The 21928-nt window shown below is 42.0% G+C and overlaps 1 protein-coding gene across 4 annotated transcripts in view; it reads right to left on the minus strand.

Moving 5' to 3' along the window:
* Positions 1-21928, minus strand: part of Arhgap24 (Rho GTPase activating protein 24) — a 416575-nt gene that overhangs the window by 104201 nt on the left and 290446 nt on the right. The window contains exon 1 of one of the 4 annotated variants that reach the window (XM_048427129.3): positions 7607-7872. The exons of the other annotated variants lie outside the window; for them this stretch is intronic. The gene's annotated coding sequence lies outside the window, so the exon portion shown is untranslated. Of the gene's footprint in view, positions 1-7606; positions 7873-21928 lie in introns of those variants that run through there. 4 annotated transcript variants of the gene reach the window in all.

Below are 21928 nucleotides of genomic sequence, written 5' to 3' on the forward strand. Positions count from 1 at the left end.
GACCTGACTTGGACTACAGGGGCAGAAATGTAAGCGTCCTGGTGGCGTGGCAGTCTAGGAATTGGCAGACGTCCATTGTTGTTAGAATGTAATACATCACGGTGAGAGACACCCAAGATGAGTCTGAGAAGGGCAACTGCTGTGTCTGTATTTGATGCTAAGTGTGGACCATCCAGCAAGGGAAGAGTGCCAGTGGTCTGATTTCTCTGTGTTTGGTGCTTTAGTAGAGGTTTCATGAAGGATGTGTGTTTGGGTGACTTTTAGGAGAGCACTATAATACTCTGAGTGATGGTGCCCAGTGCTGCTGTGGTAGCAACAAGAACGAGGGAAGACTGAATGACGGGAGATATATTTGGGGGGAAGAGAACTAATAGAAGTTGGAGCCAGGTGGGGGTTGTGCATACCTTTAATACCAGCACTTGGGAGGCAGAGGCAGGCGCATCTCTGCGAGTCCAAGGCCAGCCTGGTCCACAAGAGCTAGTGCCAGGACAGGCTCCAAAGCTATAGAGAAACCTGTCTCAAAAAGGCAAAAAAAAGGGGGGGGGGCGCTTGGGAATGAGCTGAATGAATGTGAGGAACAAGAAAAATAGAGGGGGGGCTGGAGAGATGGCTCAGAGGTTAAGAGCATAGCCTGCTCTTCCAAAGGTCCTGAGTTCAATTCCCAGCAACCACATGGTGGCTCACAACCATCTGAAATGAGGTCTGGTGCCCTCTTCTGGCCTGCAGCGCACACACAGACAGAATATTGTATACATAATAAATAAATGAATATTTAAAAAAAAAAAGAAAAATAGGGGATCTTCTTGAAGGTTTATGGGTAGTGTTGTCAATTAGGAACAGAAGCAAAAGGGACAGACAGTTGTCCGAGGTCTCACAAAGATACGCCTTTCAGAGGATGTGGCACACACACTTGTGCAAAGGCCTGGTGTCTGAGAATGCTTGTGATGGCAGAAAGCGGGCAGGGATTCAGAAGAGGTAAGTCTGGCTAGAAGGGCTGCTAGGACAGCAGCTGGCTATTCAAAGAAGATTAGTGCAGGAGAATTAGGTTGGAGGAGGGCGGCACCTGAGGTCTTGGCGGCAGAAACTGACCTCATTGTGGAGCAGGGCTGATAAACCGAGCCGCAAGGCAATTTTCTTGGAGGGATTTCTTCAGCAAATAATGGAGATCATCTCAGTCTCAGCTAAGACATGTCTGGGGTCAGATAGTTCAGATTTAAAGTAAATGAGCAAAAGTATTAGGAAGGAGGTGTTTGTGAAAGAAGGGTATTGTGAACATAATTATAAATGTACATTTATTTCTGGTGTTCACTGACAGGAAGAACCCTAACTGGTGTGGGACTCTTAAACATCACTTCGGAAGTTGTGGCATGAAAGGATGAAGGCTTGGTGATAACATAGAAAGGAAAAGAAGAGTAACATAGGATGTTACCAAAAAAAAGTGGGAAGTGGGTTGAGAGGGTGGAAGGGGCACAGGGAACATTCGGTAAGCACTACTCAGTGTTTTTCTTGCTTACTGCATTCACTGACAACAGGACTGAACAGTGCCCAGGGCCTGTAGCGTTCTCACTTGCTTCCTCCGCAAAGGTCAGCCGTCATCCACACAGCAGTCTGGTGACACCAGGGAAGCTAATGATCACCAGCCTGGGGGTGTTCCAGGGAGACAAGGAACATTGATGGAGAAGACCCATATCTTCAGAGTCTGTGTTTGACTCAGGAAATGCGCAGAGCAATGCATTACCCAGCCCGCACAGGGAAACATCTCCTCTTCTCCGGCTCTCCCTCATGATGGAGGGACAAGAGTGATTAGCATGAAATTATAGTAAATAAAAAAATTTGTGTGAAAATACAGTGGCTGCAAGTGCTAGATGAATAACAAGGTATATTAGTGAAAAATCTTATACTTAAGTTCAGAATGTTTGCTCTCATTGTCCTATTAGGACTTCATCTGGCTCTAGATAGCTCGTGCACTCTTGGTACCCTGGAGTTAACCTGGAGAACCAGGGTGACATCTGTAAAAGAAAATCATCGAATCTTATGATTTAGAAGAACAGAGTACACATGTGTGTGTGTGAATGTATGTATGTATGAATGTATGTGTGTATGTGTGTGTATATTGGATCATAGTATATGATTGCATAAAAGGAAAAAAACAGACACTACACAGATAGGAAATGTTGATAAAATGGATCTGAGAAAATGATTATAAAACTTATCTATATCTTTCCAAGTATCTTATTAAAAACATCAGTAAGAAAAGTTGATACAATATTAATAAGCAACCTGTTCACAAAATATAATGAACAGGAAATGCTATGTCATGGTTCATTTTAGCAACTAAAGGAGACATAAGATGGATGTCTGCAAATGCCTTCCATAACACCCAACTCCGTTCTGCCGGCTCCTGACAAATCATTTTGTCTTTCACCTTGAGTACAATAATAAATCCACTCCTAATCAATCATTGCTTCCTGACCGTCCTGCCGTCGGGGACTCTGGTTATTTTTCATGCTTTATTCCTTTAGTGACTGGCTCTTCACTCAGGGTGGAGCTGTCTGTTGCGAACCAGCTTTGCGTCCCACGGAGACACAGCCGTGAAAACCTGCAGTCCTCCTAGCCTACTGGTACAGCCGTACTTGCCGAATGGGCGCTGCAATAAACTGCTGAAGGCATTCTCTGGCTCGGAGGACCGACAGGTTTAATATTAAACTGCAATGAAGAGATGTCACAAGAATAACATGTGTAGTTAGTATTCGGTCTCCGGAGAGACTCCCTCTAAACCGTGGATTGGTCTCAGCTTCTGCCACGGTTTCCCCGGATATGCATCAATGTCCTCTCTTGGCGCACTGTATTTCCACACGTCACCCCGATTCCCCACCTCTCTGCACAGTTGCCGTTTATGTCTTCATAAATTGTGCCTTGTACTGTCATTCATCTTCCATGCCTCGTTCATTCTAAATCTAAGCTTCTTGGCCCTATTTCTGCCATATTAAAACACTTCTCACGGCAAGCTCATGTTTGAGGAGAAAATCAATTGTTCTGATTCATTTGACAAGAGCTTCTGGGTGTTTTTCTATAATTTACTGCTGTCTCTTAGGCCAATACCTTTATGATACCAGCATTAAATATTAAAGGGCTCCAAGGGCACAAGCCTTATCAGAGTGCTTTGCTCCATTAACATCTTAGCTATGACCTCCTTCCTGGGAAAATGCATTTTAAAATCACAAACTCTCAGGATTGTCACTTTATGCAGAAGAACAACACTGCACAGGAGCTGAAAGACAGTTGAGCACAAATGGTGAGCTGTGTCCCCTTCTCTTTCCCCTGACCGCTACACAAATGGACTCAGTTGTAGACTACAGCCCTCAAAGGAAATGGACAGTTAAACTCTGGCCCACAGAAGCTGCAGAATCTGAGAGTACAAATAGCTTTGCAGCAAAGGAAGTGCACAAGAGCAGTGACTGCCCCTGAACTTGGTATCACACACACGCCTAGGTCAGCCAGGATCACTCTCTACCTTCCACTGCTCCATATGGGACTAATTTGTAAGTAAGCCTGTTCGCGTGTCTGATGTTGAAAGTCTCTGAAATAATGCTCAGAAGATGTGTAATGGAATGTCTAATCTTTCCTAGCTTATGACGGAGGGCCCAACATGGCCAGGTAAGTACTCTATGGACTGTCTGCACCATGGGAGCTCAAAGGAGCTGATTCTGCACTATGTCGATCTTGCTGTTTCTCACAGGGGGCATGAAGCTCATGCACATTGTGTACGTGTGCATGTGTGTGTCTTCTGTGAAACTGTATAAGAATGTATATATGTGGAGCATATTTTATAGACACATTTGATTTATGTGCATGTATGTGCCCCTGCATGGGTGCACATATGTTTGTTATATATATGTATGCATATATTCATATGTATTTGTGTAAGTATGTATATGCGCATGTATGCAGGTGAGTATTTGTGTACACATAGGTGTGTGTAAGTACTATAAAATTGTATATAAATGTATATATGTGAGATATAATTTATGGACACACATGTAATCTGTATGTATATTCCAGTGAATGGGTGCATGTGAGTTTGCAATATTTATTATGCATATATATATATTTAAGTAGGCATTTGTGTGCGTGTGTGTGTGTATATAAAGAGGATATCAGATTCCACTCTCTAATACTCCCTGGTTTTTGTGTGCAAGTGTGTGTGTGTCTATGTATACAAAGGGGATTTCAGGTTGTACTCTGAAATACTCCTTAGTATTTGTGTGCATATGTGTGTGTGTGCATATGTGTGTGTGTATGTGTGTGTGTTGTATATAAGAAGGATATCTGATTGCACTCTGTAATACCTCCTGCAGTTTTTCCAGGTCAAACAATGTTTTAATAGCCATAAAGTTGCTAGGACAATGTACAAAAGCAAGACAGAGCATTGTCTAAGGTCCCAAACTACAGTGGCATAGATTCTACAAATTGTATATATTGCTTTTATATACCTACTGTTCAGGCATTCCCCCCCCCAAGTACCATATAATTTAGCTTAGTATAAAAGTTCTTCAGTATGTGGCATCTGTATCCCTCTCTAAAATCACACTGCTTTATTTACAACAGTCAATCGCGTTCTGTTACAGATAAAGTATCATCTCGCAGGCTTCTCAGGTCCTTCGGACACCACGCTGCTTTTGTCTGTATACATTCCCCTGTTTCAGCCACCCCCCTTCTTTCCTGGGTAAGGTCTTGTCAAGGACATTGCTCTTTGGAATCAACCTGTCCACAGAGGCAAAGACAATCTGCCCTTCTAGATGCTACGCCACTCTGTTACACGAATCGCTTTGTTTAGATTTGTCCAACACCTTGCTCATGTATGCAATCGAGCTACACTGAACATTTGTTTATTGTCAGATAAATGGTGTTGTGTACAGGAAGAATTGAAGAAATGTCACATTGGCCCTGGGCATCATAGTCTATGATGAAAAAGAGAAATCCCAAAACGTAAGGAGAGGAAGCAAGACTATGCATTCCTAAAGGTTTTAGATAAGCATAACAAAATGCCAATCAAGTAAAATATTATGTGCCTGCACTGGCACCTAATGTTAGGGACTCTGGGGACCAACTAAGGGGCCAGGATCCTTTCTGCTTCACAAATAAAAGTGCTCTCTCTCTCTCCCTCTCCAAACTTCAAGGAATGAAAATTCATATATAATGAACAACCTTTAAAAATTCTTAAATGATATAAGGAAAACAACTATTTCATAAAGGCATGTAATTATCCCTTTGTCCCCTACTCACTTCACAGAATTTTTATAGTAATGAAGAATTGATTCTGTGGAGATGATTAAAATCAGTTTTTGTTGCATTTGAAATTCTTGAGTATAAGTAAAAAGGAAGAAATGCCCTCTGGCCTCAGAGTCAACAGGGGGCTACAGTCTAGGCCTCAAAGGCTTGGAGGATCAGAAAATAATTCTATAAAAGTGGCAAGCAGAGCCTCAGAAGCATAGTCACCTGTGGGTGACAATAACGGACTTTGCATCCATTGGGTCTTCTGAAACTCCCTCAACAGCACAGCTGTACCTACTGACTGTGTATCTTAAAACTCAGAGACAAAACAATGTGCCAAAGAAGTCCACGGGCCTGTTTTCTGACTCTGTGGGTCAAGGAAGGGAGGATCCCAAAATTTCTTCCTTCTTTAGAAAATGTACAACCTAGAATTTTCTAATAACCTAATGATAGAAACAGTCTCATCACCAAAGCTACACACAGACCTCTTCTGAGTGATCAATCAACAGCTCTCTAGATGGATTTAATGCCTGTTCTATAAGAGGAAGGCGATTCTGGTATTAAAAACCTAGCCAGCTACCCAGGGCCAGTGAAGCCATGCATCTTGAAGGAGAATGTACAATCTCTACTTTACTAAACCAGCGCAATCACTAACTACATCCTGAATATCTGTCCTCATGCCCATAGGAATGTGTCCTCACCCTCATCAAGGCAAGCCTCTTTGCAACAACAGAAAATCATTCCAAAAAACTACAACTTACCAAAATGAAGATGTGTGGAACCCAGTCCCAGTGAATACAACAACACAACTCTTACACCCAATGCTTAGGCACCACTGGGAAGAGGAAGCAGGAAGGTTGTAGGCCCAAAAGAACAGGACATTTACCATGAGATCATGTCTCCTAGAAATGTCAGAAGATGCATTCATGCTACTTGCAACATTGGAGCGAACTGTATGCTAAATTTGCTAGTCATGGGAGACAGGGTATGGGTGTCCTTGACAGGGCCATCTCCCAAAGACTGCTATATCCTATCCCCAAAATCGCTAATGTCCTGGATAGATGATCTTGTGTTTGGCCCTAGTCTTTGACCTGCCCTATGCCCCCTGCTCACTAAGTCTCAGCTGAAACTTCCACGTGCAAAATCACAGATCCTATACAAGGTTCCCTCACATCGAAAACTTCATCATTGGTGTGTTCCTTTGCCTACATCACACAGATGGCTCCCTGAGGCCTTCACTCTGAAGTCACCCTAGAGAAGCCTGTTTGACAGAGCAGTGACCCGCTCTGCCTGTCCTCTTCTTTCTCATCCTCGACTCACTCCAGCTGTATGGTCCCTTTCTGTCTGCTGTAGTCTGCACCCACTTCACTAGGCATCTAGTACAACTCACTGTTAGCAAATCCCTTCTGTTGGGCACGCATGGTACCGAGGGCAAGAATTTTGCCAGTTGACTTCACTGCTCTAGGCTTAGAACTCATGGCAGACCAAATAACATCATATAAATCAATAGTGGTTTTTTTCTGGGGGCAGGGAATGCAATCAAGCAGCCATTCTGGGTATGGAAGGTTGGTGACACTTTAGATCTCCTCAGTAGATCTCCTGTGCATGGTCAAGTGCAGAGGAAAAGTGAGAAACTGAACTATTAGAAAACTTCACTGGTTCAAATTTTCAGCGTGTACTTCAACAAGTTTTGGCAAAGATATTTTTTAATACTTACAACAGCCTACAAAGCTCTGGCCCCTCATAACGTCTCCCTCTTGCCTCTGCAACTGGCTGGTACTGAGTTTCCCAGAAGAGACTACCTCTAGCCTCCACCCTTCACACAGCCACACCTGCATACATTCATTGCTCTAAAATTTCACCCTGGGACCACTGTTCACATTTCACAACTGGATCAAAACAGAAATGTAAATATATATATATATATATATATACACACACACACACACACACACACACACACACACACAAACAAATACTCCTGCGTACTTGATCACAAAGTGTAAGGACACATGGCTGCATTTGCTACGGGTGAGGGACAGTCAGGTCATTACTTAGGGAATGTGATTTGGAAGTCACTTTTTTTAAGTTTACTCCTTAAGGTGAATAATGAATTTACCCAGTTTTAACTTTCTGTATACTAGAAACTTTGTGGCATTTATTGGGTGGAGTTCTGATTTACTAAAACTGAGAGAACTGTCTAGAAAGATCCTGGGAGCTTTTTTTAATCCTATCTATTAGAATGTTACTTCAAAGTAGTCCAAGTTAGTACTTTGTAAATTGGATAAAAGATTTCCTATATTCACTTCATAAGCAATTGTTAATGACTTACAGTATGCTGGGCATCTGGGCACAGAACTCTGGCTAGAGATGTGGCAACGAACGATTCACCCTTTGTCCCCACTCTTCCGTAGCAGATTCTGTTGGAGACTGTTCGGTGTTGTATGCAGTGTTTCCTGCTTATTTCTTCCTCCTAAATTCCTAAGTCTGCGTCACAAAATTTCCCAGTTCTATTGTGATGAACAATTAGCAATTATGTACTGGTTGCTTTTTGTCAACTTGACACAAAACTAGACCTGGGAAGAGGTGATCTTCTTTGAGAAAATGCTTTCGCAAGTTTGACCTGCAGTCAGTCTGAGTGGTATTGTGTTGATTAATGATTGACTTGGGATGGCCCAACTCACTGATGACAGTTCACTTCTGAGTAGATGCTTCTGGGTTGTATGAGCAAACAGGCTAAGCTCCACAGGGAATAAGCCATCCGGCAAAGTTCCTCCAGGGCCTCTGTTCATGTTACCTTCCTCGGTGGTGACTGTGACCAGAGAGGTGTGAGATAGAAACACACCCATTTGTCCCCAAGTCTCTTGATGGTGGTGTTCATCATAGCAATGGAACCCCTAAGACAAACACAAACACTACTAACCATGGTAGTGTCAATGAAGACACCGAATACTATATTATAGGGATGAGCTATATCTTTTATGTCATATTTGCTACTTCACTGAACCCCAGTTTTGTTTTTGACAGAGAAGATCAAACTCCAGAGCTCATATACGGTAGGTAAGTGGTCAACTATGGAGCTGCTTCTCTGGCCTCATCTTCTTGTAGGATATTTGTACGTGGTGTGCAGATGTATTGCTGTGATTGGTGTAATGAAAAGCTGAAAAGGGCTAGTGAGAAAATTCCCAGAAATGCACAAGGATGACCCCAGCAAAGAGTCTAAGCAACAGCAGAAAGGATGCCTAAACTGGCCTCCCCTACAGTCAGATTGATGAGTGCCTTAAATGTCATCATAGAACCTTCATCCAGCAACCGATGGAAGCAGATGCAGAGATCCACAGTGAAACACTGTGCTAAAACTTCCAGGGGCTACTCCAGGAGAGAAAGGAGCAATGATATGAGCAGAGGGGTCAAGACTGTGATGGTGATACCCACAGATACGGCTGACCTGAGCTAGTGAGAGCTCTCTGACTCTGGACTGATAGCAGGGGAACCTGCATGGGATCAAGCTAGGCCCACTGAATGTGCAGGATAATTGCGAGACTTAGGCAGTCTGTGGGGCCACTGGCAGTGGGACCAGAATTTATCCCTAGTGTGTGATCTGGCATCTTGGAGTACATTCTCTTTGGAGGGATACCTTGCTCAGTCTAGATATGGAGAGAAGGGCCTTGGTCTTGCCTCAAAGTAAAGTGTCAGGTTTTGTTGACTCCCCATGAGGGGAGCCTTACCATTTCTGGGGGCTGGGGTGGGGGAAACGGTGAAGTGGGAAGGGAAGCAGTGGGAGTGGGGATATCTGTGTGGAATGAGAAAAGATTGTGCTAAAAATAAATGTTGAATGGCCAATAGCTAAGCAGGAGGGACTTCCAGGCAGAGAGAGAACTCTGGGAAGACGAAAGGCGGAGTCGCCAGCCAGAGGCAGAGGAAGCAGAATGGGCTGTATGGACATATGCCGGAGTATAGATTTAAAAATATGGGTCAACTGAAGTTATAAGGACTAGCTAGGAACAGGCCTAAGGTAAGATGGAGCATTCATAATTAAGAAGTCTCCATATTGTTACTGGGGAGCAGTGGCTCAAAAATCGACTCACTGCATCATTTAAACTTCTCAAAAGGAAATGAAAAGTCAAGGCTACTACAACATTCCCCAAACAATGAATAATTTAGATGTGATGATCCACCTATATATATGGCTTTATATATCATCCATTGTATTTAATTATGCTATACTGAATTTAAAAATCTCACTGATAAAATGTTATACATTTAGTTGTAAGTTCCCACATTTTAATATTTTGTTTATTTTCTGTAAATAGATGCATGCCCCAAATTTTTTATATAATTTATTTTGACAAAACTATATTTTCTGGTGGTAAATTATAATTTATCTGAAATTGATTTTACTCACTCAGTACTATCTTTGCAACTTTACACAGTGCCCTCTAATAGATATTCCTTAGGTATGAAGCCCTGTATGTGTATATGATTAAAACCCCGCATACCTTCAGATCTACAACAAATATGTCCATATATTTAAATTCTCAAATTTTTGTCTTATCATGGGTTTCCTTAGCTTTTATAACTTGCATCTTGACTGTAGCTATCAGCTTCTCATTTCTGTATACCACAGTTAGAGAAAGAACTGCCCTTCTCACCATTTATATAATTCTTAACTCAGTTAATCCATTTACAGTATTGGACATAGTGGTAGTAAAAGAACTAATAAACGATGGGTGTTTTAATAGCCGTATTAGCCTAAATATGGCCGTATTAACCTAAATATGGCTGTATTAGCTTAAATACAGTTGTATTAGCCTAAATAGAAAATACTACTGAATCATTAAACTAAACTTCTAAAAGCTTCATGGTAACCATAACAATTCAAATGATACCCTCCATGTTTTACAAATGATACACATGCAATGACAAATGTATCTTTTTTAAAGTCCAATTACTTTTTAAAGAGTTGTTTTTCCTTTTATGTATATGAATGTTTTGTTTGCTTATATGCATGTATGTGCACATATGTGTGTGTGGTGCCCTCAGAGTCCTGAAGAGGTGTCAGATTCCCTGGAGCTTGAGTGTCAGAGGCTAGTGGACCACCATGTGGGTGTTGGGAACCCCACCTGGATCCTCTGCAAGAGCAAATGTTCTTAATCACTGAGCCATCTCTCTAACCCTGTACAAATGTTCTTCTAATCCTCAGCACTTAAAGCTTTCAATACGTTAAAAATCTCTGACATAGCTACTTAATATTTTTTGATATCACAATTTTCTTTTCCTTCATTAACTTAGTAGTAAGGCACATACACACACACACATGCATACATACATAGATATACCTATCTATGTATGTATATTACAGGGAATCAAACAAAAAATAGAAACAAGAGGCACAAAAAAGCTTTTCGATAAATTAATGGGGAAAGCACAGTCACTTTTTGGAAGGTGGTGGCACATACCTTTAATCTCAGCACTTGTGAGGCAGAGGCAGATGCCTTAGTTCATGACCAGCCTGGTCTACAGAGTGACTTTCAGGACAGCCAAGGCTACACACAGGAAACACCCCCTCACACGCACACCAGACACTAGTCCTTAACAAAAATTTGCTCGTTATAAAATTTTCAAATATCTTCACCCACAGAACCAGCTAACCTGGGTTCACAGAGGCTCCCAGAGACTGAATTGCCATCCAGAGAGCCTGCCTGGGACTGACGTAGGCCCTTTGCATATATGTTACAATTATCTTGGTCTTCTTGGGGAACTCCTAGCAGTGGTTGCAAGGGCTGTCTCTGACTATTTGCCTGCTTTGGGGATCCTTTCATTCTACCAAACTGCCACATCCAGCCTCAACAGAAGAGGAGGTGCCTAGCCTCACTGCAACTTGGTATACCATGACTGGCTGATATCATGGGAGGCCTGCCCTTTCTAAAGAAACATAGAGGAGATGGAGCTGATGGGGGAGGTGAAGGGGAGGGGCTGGGAGGAGAGAAGCCAGGGGAAACGTTAGGTGGGATGTGAAAACAAAAATGACAACAAACAAACAAAAAATAGAATAATTTCAAACATCTTACTGCAGAATATGGTTATGTGTTCCCACAGACTTCTCCATCTCAGCTGCTAATTGCGTGAGAACCCATGTTAGTGTTCATAGCAGTCAGTGGTTCTTCATTATGCTGGCCTTAGAGTGAGACTCATACGTGTTACTTTGAGTTCTTTGCTGTCACTTGACCTATATAAGCCTGGGGCTCCCTTGTGTCCACCAAGGGTAGGGCAGCACCTTCCCTGAGGATAGCGATCCAGGGAGACCCAGAGTTACACTGGTTATACTGCCAGCACGCGATTTTCTCCCCCTTCCCCTGATGCCAGCTGGCTGGCACACCACACTACACAGAAGAAGGAAAGCCGTGTTCTTTTTCCAGACAGCTGGTGACCCAGACATCACAAATGCTGTATAAACAATGTTGACTAATTTTTGCCGCAGCTGACGTGTATACAATGTAGCCTGGCAGGTCTTCAGCCCAGCTGGATCACTGACCATGGAATAATGGGATTGTTGTCTTTATTACCCCTTGTTTGATAGGACCCGGTTGGGGTCAAGTGGCAGTTTTGTGCATTTCATAGACCTAGTGGGCTTCTTTTACCGTCTCATAAGAACAATATAAAAGTGCTTTGCATTGCCGGCTTCTACGCTTCGGCGGATGGTGCTGATAACATCGCCTTCAAATCTGGAGAGCAGATGTGTGGGAACCCAGGTTAAGCAATATGCCTAGAATTACCTGGGGAATCAGAAGAATCAGGATTTGACTCCAGATGCCCTGACTCTAGAGCCTGCACTTGAATATCATAGGAAAGAAAGGGCTGCCTTCATATGTCCCATAAAGTAAACCCAGCATTAATTCTCACTTGGTTTACAGTGTGCTCAGTAGTGGTTCAGGTGGAAGGTAGGTTACATTGCTATATGCTAGTTGAGCATGAGGCCGCCAGCAAGTCAATAAGCAGCATTCCTCAATGATTTCTGCTTCTGCTCTTGCTTGAGCATGGGCCCCGACTTCCCTCAAGGATGGACTGAAACCTATAAACTGGAATAAGCATTTGCCTTCCCAAGTTGTTTTGGCCATTTGTACGTATCACAACAACAGAAAGGGAATGAGAACAATATGAGTATCAAGTGTATATACTGAACTGCTATTAGCCAAGAGTAATTCAATTCTAATCATTACCATATGAGCTAGATTCCATTATTCCTGCTTTATAGGTGATAAAACTAGAGAGCCCAGGAGATTCATCGCAGGTCTCAGTAAACACTGTCTGAGTCTGGGTTCTAAGACACTGTGTTCCATGTCTTCCAGACAGCAAGGAAAGTTACTCTTCATATATGCTTTGTATTTCTCAATCCCCATTTTGGAACACAAGTATTCTCAGTTAGTAAGGAGAAATGAAACTCATAGGCTTTCATGTTTACACACGTGAAGAGAGATTTCAGTGAAGGGTAAATGCAGCCTAGAAACAAGCATGTGTGTTGCATTTTGGCCTTTGATTCAAATTTAGTTCAGGGAGCCCCGCTGGGTTCCAGGAATCCAGCAAAGGATTCATCCATTCATCTTGAAGCTGTGTCAAGAGCAAGTCTCAGTTCACCTTGTTTCAAGAGTAAGTACGGACTGAAGAGTCGCCAGAGATTAGCAGGCTATAGCAAGGAGGCTCTTTGTTTGTTCCTGGTCACTTAGCCCCAAAATAACAACTCGGAAACTATATTAATTAAAACACTGCTTGGCCCATGAGCTCTAACTTCTCATTGGCTAACTCTTACATCTTAGTTTAACCCATTTCTATTAATCTGTAGATCACCACGTGGTAGTGGCTTACTGGCAAAGATTCAGCATGTTTGACTCTGGCGGTGGCTCCATGGCAACTCTGACTCCTCCTTCCTCCCAGCATTCAGTTCCATCTTTCTTGCCTACCTAAGCTCTGCCATATCAACAGGCTGAGGCAGTTTTTTTATTCATCAGTGGCAATCACAGCACACAGAGAAGACTCCCACAGCAGCAGGCCCTTTGGTGAGCTACCAGGCATCTCATGAAACACTCTGTTCCATCCTGTCATTGAGAACAGACTGTCTGCCCAAACTGTTGGAAAGATGACTTGAAATGACTTTACGGTACCTTTCTTCCCTGTCATTATGTCTATAATCAAGGTTTCATAAGGATTTTTTTTCATCGTGAAATATTGTATGTTTTTCAAATAGCTCAGAACTCAATCAGCTAACAGGCTTGTGTTCTCCTGAATGGACGTAGTCTACCAAACACTCACTTTGAGTTTCACTTAGTAGTAATAGTAGGTGGGTCTAAGAAAGAGCATTCATTGTGCCACCTCTACCAGGTGTAACAGGAGCCACTTCAACGGCTCCATTATCGTGGTCTTTGGAACACTTCAGAAAGTTATAAAGCAGAGATTAAGATGAAATGAGACCCTTCAAAATGAGCAGCACTTTTATGTTTGCTACATTGATATGCGCTGTCTGGTCGGGTAATTGAGTCTGCTCTCCATCAGCTTGTGCCCTTCACACGGGAGATTTGTAACAGGAATGATCAAGTGATGTGATGGATGGGTCTAAGCCACCCTCAAAGCTATTACCAACAAGCTGTGTCAAAATGCTAAAAACATTGATTGGATTTTGATTTATAGATGTTGTGTTTCAGCAACGTTAGTTCAGCACAGGAGGGGTCTCTGTAAGTATTTATGACAATCCTTTGCTTTGACGATGCCACAAGTTTCCTTTTTAATATAGAACCTCAATCATCAAATCCAGTCCCACTAAATATTCCAAATATCTACAGCACTTGTAAGTGATACATGAATGATCTGACTCAAATAACAAGGAATGGGACAGAGACATGAAGAACAGTACAGGTCAGCTGTGGAGGTGCCCAGAGGCCGCATGGCCATCAGAACTACAGAAGACATTGTCAAATTGTACCACGCAAACCTCATCTCCTCTCATGGTGTTCATTCACACATCCTCCACGCTTTGAGACAAGATTTAAAAGGAAGCTCAGAAAAAATGATGATTCATTAGGTCTCTTGAGAAACTGTGAAGTTGGAACCAGTTTTCCAAGATATAAAATATATATCTTAAATATATTTTAAAATCAAAGTTTACTTAGTGTGGTGGTTTGAATGACAATGTCCTCTATAGGAGCAGATATCTGAACATATGGTCCTTAGAAGGTGCTGTTATTTGTGAAGGTTACGGGACCTTGAGGAGGTACAGCCTTGCTGGCGGAAGTGTGTCACTGGGGGAGGGCTTTGAGGGTTGGCATCCCCCACAAGTCTCTCCCTGTATTCCTATGTTCAGCTGAAGACGCCATCTCTTAGCTTCCTGTGTTGCTGACACCCCAGTCACTTGCTATCCTGCCTCCCTGCTAAGATGTCAACTGTCAGTGAATGCAAAAACTGCAATACATACTTTTAAAACTCAGATTTTTGTGTGGTTGTTTTGGTATTTTAAAAACATTAAGAAGCATCTCATGTCTCTCTTGAGACCAGTCTCCATGGTGGTTGAGCCACCATGTTGAATCAGATTTGAGCTCTGACTCAGCCTCGAGCTGACTGAAGATTACTTAGCTGCTGTCTCAATTTCCTCAACTGCCCAGTTTCTTTATCTGTTATTTATAGCACCGTTATGAGAATTAAGAGCGTTTGGGTGTGGACAGCACTCACGAAAGTGACTGACACATATGGTCATCATTCTTGCTATGCAATACAACATTTAAAGACCACTAAAGAAGGATTGCTGAGACTTTTAAAATGCTTCTCCTACTAAATCCACAGATAGTGCCACAGATCTGAGAGACTCGGCGATTACTTCACAAGAGAAGAGTGTCCAATTTACTGTCCCAAAGCTTCATTCTTACATAGGGAATTTGTTTGCAATATTATCCACAGCACAACGGTTTTCATTGGAACTGAGTATGACCAGCGCCGTGTGTGTGTGTGTGTGTGTGTGTGTGTGTGTGTGTGTGTGTGTGTATGTGATGTTGTGACTCTTAGGGGAGCAGACCCCTCATCATGATGTAGTTTTGTGGCATCGCCATGTGTGACATGAAGCTCCCACACCATGGAAACATCACTTTTGACCTCCTTGGGATGTGGCATTTGTTCTTCTGCTATTATAAGCACTTTCCCAGGATGACTTGGGGTCAAGTCCAGTCCAGTCTTTTTTATTTTAAACACTTCCTATTCATCATCATGTGCCCTTGATTTCATAACCACAGCTTCCATCTGACCTGAAATCTCAGGCAAGGGCAGCCTGTCTCAGGGCACAAGGACTGGACTGAGTCAGGAGCTCACCATGTCTTTTTGCAGCCTTTTTAGTCCTGCAAATTACTGGCAATTGCTTTTCTTTTTGAGTCATTCCATAAAGAAATAAAACTTGTTCTCCGATGATCACACCATTTGAGTTAGTAAGTGTGCCATGAATCTAGGCAGAAGGAATATATCATCCATTAGTAGATGGGTGAGATGTCTGGGAATGAGACTCAGCCGGTAGAGTGCTAGGTAAAGCCCTGGTTTCAATCTTCAGTGCTACGTAAACAGCATGGTGATTGGGGCTTGTAACCCCACCATTCAATAGGTGGAGGCAGGGGGACCAGAAGTTCAAGCTCCTCTTGGGCTACACATAATAGCCAGCCTAGAATACCTGCGACCTTGTCTCCATGAGGAATAGAAGAAGTAGAAAGAAGAAGAAGGTGAGGTTATTAAACTAATCTCACTAGCTCGGTAATGGCTTGCTGCAAATCGGACTCATAGCAAACACATTCCTCAAAAGACTTTGTGACTAACTTCTGGAATATTAGGTAATGTTACTGGATCTTTTATTTGTTGTTGTTTGTTTTAAGAGAGGGTTTCATGCAGCTCACACAAGCTTCAAACTTCTTATGTAGTTCAGACTAGCCTTGAAGTCATGATCTGCCCATTTGTTCTTAAGTGATAGGTTACAGGTATGCGCCATCTGAATGTTCCTCCATTTAAATGAACAAAAATATGATTGTGAAATTAATGAAAGACAAGGTGGGTAGACCTGATTTCTGACATTTGGCCGTTGCAATGGTGGATGTAGTTTGGATGGGTTTGCATCGGTTCACTACCTCCCTGCTGAAGGCTAATAGCTACCGTCTGGATGGGGAGTTTGTGACATGCGAGAGTCTGGGCTTTCACACAGAGACGATATTGCCATTTAGTGAGCGAGGGCTATCGAAACAAATACAACATAAAGCAAAGAACAATCAATATTTGTCCTTCACAAATGATCTTGTAGGTGGGGGCCTGTTTTCAGGCCTGGGTCTCTGCCAGACGGACTCCGTTCCTTTCCCTCGGATTGAGGAGGTGCATCATGTTCTGTGTGTTCCGAGCACATTGAGTCCCCTGTGGTTTGCCTCTCTATGGACCGATAATGCAGCCCTGCAATCAGTGTATCTACACGTCATTATTTGTTGTGGCCTTGTGCCGGGGGCGGGGGTGGGGGGACCAGGGAGGGTTTTTAACATTACAGGTAAATCTGACCTAAAGAATTCAGATAAGATGTCTTGGTGATATTTTAAAACTACGCTTTCACGCACTCCTTTCTTTTCCTTCATCCTGCTTTTTCCGTCTTGTTCTCTGCTTTATTCACTATCAGACATAGATGAACGCCTCTTTCTGAGCATGCTATGGTGTTAGCATTGGCGGTGGAGACTAAATCACCATCCAACAGGTTCTTAACAGAGGTCAAGATTCCCCTCTTTTCTGTGTTTATTGCTCGTAGTAAATATTTCTGATAACTAAGCTCACCCCCTGCTGCCACCATACGCTCCAAGTGTTCCACATCGATATTTTAGCATCCGTACGCACGACTCTCATTCCCACCACTTTGACTAATTTCATCGGTGTTTGTTTTTGAAAATGGTTGCTCCTCCCAAGTTTCAGTTAAAGATAAGTTTTTAAATGTTTAAAACCATTTATGTACAAGCCCACAGGCGGAAATTCCAGATCTAACTAGGTGACCTTCTGCTTTCAGTGGCCGCAGCTTTTGAGGTTCTGCGGATTTGCCTTAATCTGTTGCTGGGAACATTGCACATCGTTCTAAACAGGCTGCCAGGCTGAGGAACTGAGCGTGAATGACATAAGTGGTCCAGGTCACAGTGTGGTGTGAGATGCTGTGGGAGGTCGTGGGAGGGAACTAGAGGGAATTCCCAGATAAAGACACTAGCCAGAGGAACAGGAAGTGAGAGATAAGAAATGACAGGCTCAGATGAAAGAAACCTTTCCCAGCTGAAGCCCTCCTGCTCACCAGCTTGGTCTCTCTGATCCCTTGATCGCTGGGGATTCAGTGCTGTCCAGCCTGATACCACTGGAACACCCAAGCACAAATCACAACTCCTCATTCCATTGCCCCACAAACAAGAATCCCAAATTGGAATCCTGCAAACATCTGTCTGTGAGACTTCAGGCAAAAACCAGACTTAGGAAGCAACAGTATGAGCAAGGAAACACCTTGGATTTTCACCAAACATGTGTGTGGTTCTAGTATAAAACATACTGTAGGATTCTGTCATTGTTTGTTCCCGGGGGCCTGAAAGGCACAGGGAACACGCTGTCAGCACAGAAGAAGGTAGTGTTGGACCCCTCTTTCCTGCTACTGTGGAATGCCTCTCTCGGTCCTGCTCAAGGCAGCTCAGAGACGTTGGTACAGCACCGACCATGTGCAAGTAGGCACACACTCATTCCTGCTCTACAATACTCCCAGCTTTACATTTTATGTCTTTGACTCCTTTAGATTTATTTTGTGTATCAGACACTTATTTTTCTTTACCAAGTGAGTCCTCCTTGGTTGATACTCTTATTGACTCTCTCCCCATTTTTCAGATTCATAAGAAAACTTAGAAACAACCGAATATGATACTTTATAACTACAAAATAATAGTATCTCTGGGTACACTGGCATGCTCTGAGGACTCCTGTCGGAGGCACCATTTTGCAGGGTGACAAGAACTGAAAGAGATGGACTTCCCATAATACACCATCATTACACAAACACACAAAGCATAATGATCTTTAAAATATTTCATCAAAAGAGGATAATAAAAGCATATTTTCATTAATTTAAAAAAATACTAAATTAAAATATTTGGACATCCTCTTAAAGCTCAATATACCATTGAGTACTTGGCAATGCTTTTTTTGTGTAGAATGACTGTGCTCCATGAAAATATTGTGAAGTTGTAATTGCGCTGTCTTGATGACCTTTGCTAGTAAGAGTCTGGGTGTGTAGTGAGGGTCTCAGGGTGGAAACCCAAGCTTTACATGTGCTGAGGAGGCTCTATATCACAGATATATGCCCCAGAATCCATGACTCCTGGAATTTTACATTGATGAGAATGTTTGGGCTATTACATAAATTAACTTTTCATTGATAATTAGTATTTTCTTAAAAATTGTGTGTAGGACAAGATGTGTCCTTTTTTAAGCATATGATAGTTCAATAATTCAAATATTTAAACAGGAATTATATTGATAATAATGCATCGATATACACCACAAATTTCCAAACCCTTAATTTCTAAACTACTACTAACTACAAAGTGCACTACAGTGTAGCTTCTTGAACACCATCTCAATACCAACCATAAGTGGGAAATTTTAGCCACGACCTCCCACGGCAAATTTCAGTCACAGTACAGCCCCTCAGAGTATGTATGGAATTACCTCCAAAAACACCGTGAAAGCAAAACAAATTTCATATCTAGACTCGAGTTATATACCCAAGAAATGTCATACATATACAATTATGCCAAAATTCAGAAAAAAAAACCCCACAAACTGCAGCTGTGATCCCAGGCATCAGGATACCTCCTGTGACAACCAAGTATAACCAGAACTACAATCTAGGTATATCTTCTGGCAACTGCCTTTTCCTTTCCCTTAGAAGTCATTGAACATAAGATAAAAAGACAAGAAGCTAAGGATTCAGGTCAGTTGCTAAAATGCTTTCTAGTGGCAAGAAGCCCCGGTTTTAACTTCAAAACTGCATAAGGAGGATAAGGTGTCATGTCTGTGATCCTAGTACTCCGGAGGTGGAAGTTGAAGGAACCCGAGTTCAAAACTGCCCTGTTTCTAGTAAGTTTGAGGTCATTCTGGCCATTGTGAAGCTCTGTCTCCAAAAGAAAAAATAATAAAAAAGAAAGGTCTCTTAATCAGACATGCAAGAAATGCCCATAGTCCATATCTCCAAAGAAGAACTGTGAGCCCCATCTGTTTCTACTTAGCTTGCAAACACTAATGGCCCCAAATTCTACTACGGGGCTTTGTGATTCTCGGGCCTTAGAAAGACATACCCTAAGGAAATAGTCATATCTTGCTCTCTGATTCCATGTGTCCTCTCTGAATATAACTAGGACTGCTTAGAAGCCCAGAAGTAAGTCTCAGGAGTTCTATAGCATGGGAAACTATGCTTCTTTGAAAGGCACTAATAAGTAGAATAGAACTAAATGGCTAGTTACCAGATAAAAGTCCCGAGAGTGCAGTAAGCCATGTGTATGTCCATCATCCTCAACTCAGTTTAACCAAACACTGTGTCTGTCAATGGAGACAATTCATGTGGGTTTACAAGTCCACACATTAATGGTAGGCATGCCCAGCACAACACACTGTCACTGCCTGCATGGTGACCATATACCCCATGCTTTCCTTTGGCCACCCTAGGTTTTGCTCAGACAACGAGGAGATCACTTGACATCAGCAAAGATAGGGCTCATCTGTTCTGAAGGGGTAAAAACATTATTGACTACGCACTGAAATGTAGGTTATTTAATGATAGTGAATACCAATAAAAACAGTGTCATCTATAAATTAAGGATGTAGTAGTAATTTTGAAGACTAGACTAAAAAGTATAAATCTGAAAGGAAAACTGTGGGAGCAAGAACACTGCATGCTATATTCAACCATTTTTAAAAAAATCTAGATATTTATCACATAGAAATAGTTCATTATTAAGGTAGCTTAATTGCATTAGAGGAAATGTATTTGAATAGGCTAGTGTGCTAGTGTATGCTTTGAGATTACGGCCTTTAATCTACAAATTTTCTGGACCTCTTTTAACGAAGCCAGCTGGTCATCTAAGGAATAAGCATAGCTACCACTCAAGGTCTGTCTCCTCTGCTGAGATTGAGTACGCCTCATTCAGGATGGCGATCCAGCCTTTGGCATAAAAGATGAACACGGATACAAATGGGCCACACTTGGAGATCTGAGCCCGATGTCATCAGAGAGCAGGGACATTAACAGTGCTTGTATCACAGGGATAAGAAGGCTTTTTTAGTCACGGAACTGAAGGGATATTAAGTACTTAAAACAAATTAGCCAAAGTGTGCATTACAGCAGTGGACACCCAGTAGAGCTAAGGTTCCAACCTAAGCACAGAACAGCCATGATCAAGCCTCTGCACTCCTCAGCTACGACTGTGACGTGAATCGTGTTGTTCTAACTCACATGGAAATCTTGCAGGCAGTAGAGTCAGGTTCACAGGGTCTTACACAGATTCTGAAAGCAGGAAGCCATGAGCAGAGAGGCCAAGGCATTAAACAATCCATATGTATGTGAAAACAGATGACATTCTAGTTGGGCCTCCAAAAAATCCTGCTAAACTGGCAAAAGCAGCATGCACAATTTTAATATTTTATATTATTTGTTGATTGCTTTAAAATAAGTTTAAATGCACTGAGTTTTAGTTAAACATATGGACTGTGTTCATTTTCAGAGTCTACCTACATGTAAACTAATTTTAAAATACCAGTTTAAAGGTATTGTGTTAATTGTTTTTATTCTTTGTGTCAGAATTAGTACAGACAAGTGCATTCTTCAAGTTGACAGCATATTTTACTGAACTTTTTCTTGGCTACATTTCTGCTGACTCTGGATTCCCTTAGGCATGGTGTTGCTCTTTCATTAGAAATCAACGTCTGAGGCTGTGGGGTCCTTCACTGCTCCTCCACAATCGCGATTTAATTTAGTACAGTGTCACTTAAACTCAATAGCTTCCCTCATTATTTTCTAATCTTACTTAAACAAACCCTGAATCCTATACATTCCCCCTTTCTGAGATGTGACTCATGAATGAAAAATATCCTATATATTTACTTAATCACTAAGAAGCCATATATATATATATAGATTTTACAGGTTTGGTGTAGTAGCTAGCATGCTGCAGTGGCTAAGGATTAAGGGCCATCTGTTTACCCAAGAATGTGGGTTAGTTCATGTTGTTAGAACGTAGGGGTTATGTGTGTTATGTTCCCATATACTTTCACAAGCTACTACAGTATTTGTGTTACTCAGTAGGCACAAAACCTAAAGTTGTACAATTTAAATGTGCTCAGAAAAACAGCTTATATGCTGTTAAGACAGAAGCATAGCAGAAGACAAATGTTATTGAATTTTTTTTTGGTTCTGAGGTATTTTCACATACATACGCACACATGAGCGCGCACACACGCACATATGCACACACGCACATATGCACACACGCACGCACATGGTCAAGCAGAAACTTTATTTTGATAAGAAAATGCACAGAAGCCCCACACTGCTTCTGTTCTTAGATCATCGGAGAGACTCTAGAAA

Source organism: Myodes glareolus, chromosome 8, assembly GCF_982192425.1.
Source record: "Myodes glareolus chromosome 8, mMyoGla1.1, whole genome shotgun sequence".
In the NCBI taxonomy this organism is placed as follows: domain Eukaryota; kingdom Metazoa; phylum Chordata; class Mammalia; order Rodentia; family Cricetidae; genus Myodes; species Myodes glareolus.